A 3,552-nucleotide genomic window follows, 5' to 3' on the forward strand; every position below is an offset into this window, starting at 1 on the left:
CCCTGTTGCGCGCCCTCGTGGCCCTGCAACTGATGTGATTATGGTACAGTAAACTGGTTATTCTAAGAGCTCTGTGAAATACGTGGGAAGAAAATATTCTCATGAAATAAAAAAACGCAGGTCTGTGTTTGGGGTTAATGAACACAGATTTTTTATGTTTATGTGCAAAAGAAAATCAAAACAAAACAAAACGAAAAAAAATTAAATTTCTAATTCCAAAATGCTTAAGTTGTCCAAAAACTAGTAAAAGCGACAAAAAATGAACTCAGTTCCCATGGTAATGAAATGAACTGCAAAGTCTGGTCACAAATCAACTTCAGAATGATTCTATATTTTGGGGCACTTTTAATGGCGTAGAAAAGCTAATCTTGATCCGATTTGTGTGATCCAAAAAGAGCAATTAGAATTGTAAATAAAGTTACCTACAGTGAACACACTAACAAACTTTTTTTTTTATCAAACTAAAAGCTTTAAAATTTAGGGACTTGGTTGTCTTTAAAACAGCCCAGTTTATGTATAACATTAAGAACAATAAGTTACCTGTTCATATCCAGGGATTGTTTCAAAAGAGAGATATGGTTTTTAATTTCCGAGGAGGTGAAATATATAAATAAACAGATTGTAAGAACAAACATAAAACAGCACTGTATTTCTGTTGCTGGGGTTAATATTTGGAACAAGTTGGACCCAGAGCAAAAAGACTGTTTATCATTATTTCAATTCGAAAAGAAAACCAAGCAAAACATTTTAAATTCCTATGTTAAGAATGACCAATGACTGTTTAAAAAAAAAAAATGTTGAAAAGTCTTTGCATCCAGTATATTTTGTATTGTGTCTTGTATTAAAGCAATGTGATGGATATCAGTTTAAAAAAGAATAGGTAGTTTCTGTAAAAGCTGTGATGTATGGACTGGTAGCCATCTATATGTTTTAAAAACTGTGTAACTTGTGTTGGGGGCGGGTAAAATAAGCTTCAGCTTCAGCCTGCTCCTTTTCAGACTACCATGTTGTTTTGTTGCTATTTCTCGCTCAGTTAACAAGTTTGTCTGAATAAACTTAAATAAACTTGAACTTGAAACTTGAAACATATAATACAAGTAAAGTGTTTCCTGCTTTTTTTGCTTAATATTCTGCATGTTTGCATAATATATACCTACATTAATTGGAAATCTTGAGGTGTAATGAGTTTTTAAAATTTTAAATCAAAATAAACATCTGGTTCATTATTTTGCCAACTGTGTTACGGACAAAATTTGTGACCATCTTTCAACATAGATCCATACTGCACTGAATTGAGGGTTATTCAACATTATTATGTAAGAGAATAATAAACACAAACATGGATTTTATTGGTAATTTTGAAGGAAATCAGGGCATAAAAACTAGAATTGCCAACACATGACTTGGATTTTTTACTACATAACTTGTGCAACCTGTTAACATTCTGTATTAAATGGCCCATTATAAAACTGGTCATTGAATAAGATCAATATATGGTAAAAAAAAAAAAAAAAAAAAAAAAAAAAAAAAGAGATAAATATACCTCAATGAACTTGGAGCCTAAACTTCATATAAAACCACACAGACATAAAATATTATCCTTTGTCCACTTTTTTTGTTGCTACTAGACCCCAGAGTTGACTAAACTAGGATTTATTTAAGAAACACAGTAATGTGCGCACTTAATTTAATTTTTTTTTTTTTCCTCTAATACTGTATTGGCCTAAGGGTTACTAATCCAGCAACCAATTTGCAGGGGAACCCCTGAGTTATATGACTAGGTCTCCATTAAAACTACTTTTTAACCTATTATAGAATCAAATTGTATCTGTGCCAGCTCTTTCTCGCATCTTACGCCAAACTGATGTAATTTTTCAATTTCATATTCATTGGAATATCAAATTATATTAGCTGCTCACTAATCCGATAATTGTTTGTAACAGTTTGGGGTCAGCCACACATATTATTTGGTAAAAGATGATTCAATTAAGGGAGGTTTGTTTACTATTTCTTCAGCTTCTGAGTTAGTTTTTTCTCATTTGAGCTTTTAAATTGATGAATTCTGCAAATATTCAAAAGATTACCCCGTTAGAGTAATGATTGGTTGCAGCCCTACTGGTTCAAGAAAGTTCACTGCAATATGTAATAATTAGAGATTGCAGAGTTAAAACATGACAGATATCAGAAATTTTACACATTTAGAGGTCAAAACTATGGGATTAGTGCATAAACAAATGTAAACAGGATCATTTTTCTAAGTGTAGTGGGAGGATATCAGGGCGGATGTCTCTAAACCGGAAGGTCAGGGGTCCTGTTATCAGTATGCAAATTGTTGGGTGAGAGTCTTAACCCCATACTGCCCCCAGTGGCTTTACCATCAGTGTGAATGGGATTAGTTAATACTGATGGGGTCTTAACATTATTACATTACATACAGCAGCAGCCTCTGCCATCAGTGTGTGAATGTGGTGTCAAGGGTTAAATGTGAAATGTGATGTAAAAGCACTTTGAGTGGGCAGAAGACTGGAGACCGAGTGAAAGAAACATGCTCCATTTACTGTCTAAACTCCATCCTGGGCCTGGCTTAACACAATTTATCCATTCTCAGAGTAATGAAGCTGTTATGTTTCACAAGTTTTTTTCCTTTTTTTTATGTTTTGGAAGATTATGTTATCATGTCTCCAAATATTATGACCTCAAGTTTGGATGAACCTGGAGCGTCAGAATGAAATGTCAGACTTGAACCAGCAGACTGTGATCATGCTCCCACTGTGACAACACATCAAAGTGTGGGACCATTTCCAGATTGGTCCGGATTCCAGTCGTAAACTCTAACACGATTATGGAGCAGAATCCTGATTTTTCATAGTGTTAGCTTATTTTAAAACTGTAAAGGTCTGAGAGCTTGTTGACAACTGTGGTTAAATCCATCTCTGTGAGAAGAAGTGTAACTGTGAGCTGCTGAAGGGTAACCCACTGCTGTGAAACGAGCAGAGCAGGAATGTTACAGTCTTACAGTGCTTTAGCTATTTTAACAAACCACGTCATAGTTAACTGAAAATCTTAACTGAAAAATAAGATTATTTAAGATGGAAACTGTTTTATTGTACGCACATTGTCTCCATGTACGGCAGTAGATCTAATAAGTCAAATTTATTCAATTACCACTGTTCACAGTGAATTAACTGTTTACTTTACATTGTTTGCCAAATGCAAGTTTAATTCATATACTTTCATGATGCGACCCTAATGTTATCTTTTCTTTATTGTTTATTTTGGTTATTTTTGTTGTTTGAGGTCTAGCTCTTCTACACTATTATTTGCGTCCAATTTTCTTGTTGTGACGGATATTTTCTCAAATTGAGTTAACATTTTCTCATTTCTTTAGATGTTTTCTTACAATTTGTTGATATTTCCAAACATTCTAATTATGTTTATATTTTCTGTTATATCACTGATGTTATTTTTTACCCTACAAATATTTTCTCAAGCTCTAATAACCTTGTCATATTATATTTATATTTTCCCTTTTACTTACACTTTTTTCATTTG

This window comes from Halichoeres trimaculatus, unplaced genomic scaffold (genome assembly GCF_033239565.1).
Source record: "Halichoeres trimaculatus isolate MK-OKI-2021-1 unplaced genomic scaffold, fHalTri1.1 fHalTri1_scaffold_15, whole genome shotgun sequence".
In the NCBI taxonomy this organism is placed as follows: Eukaryota; Metazoa; Chordata; class Actinopteri; order Labriformes; family Labridae; genus Halichoeres; species Halichoeres trimaculatus.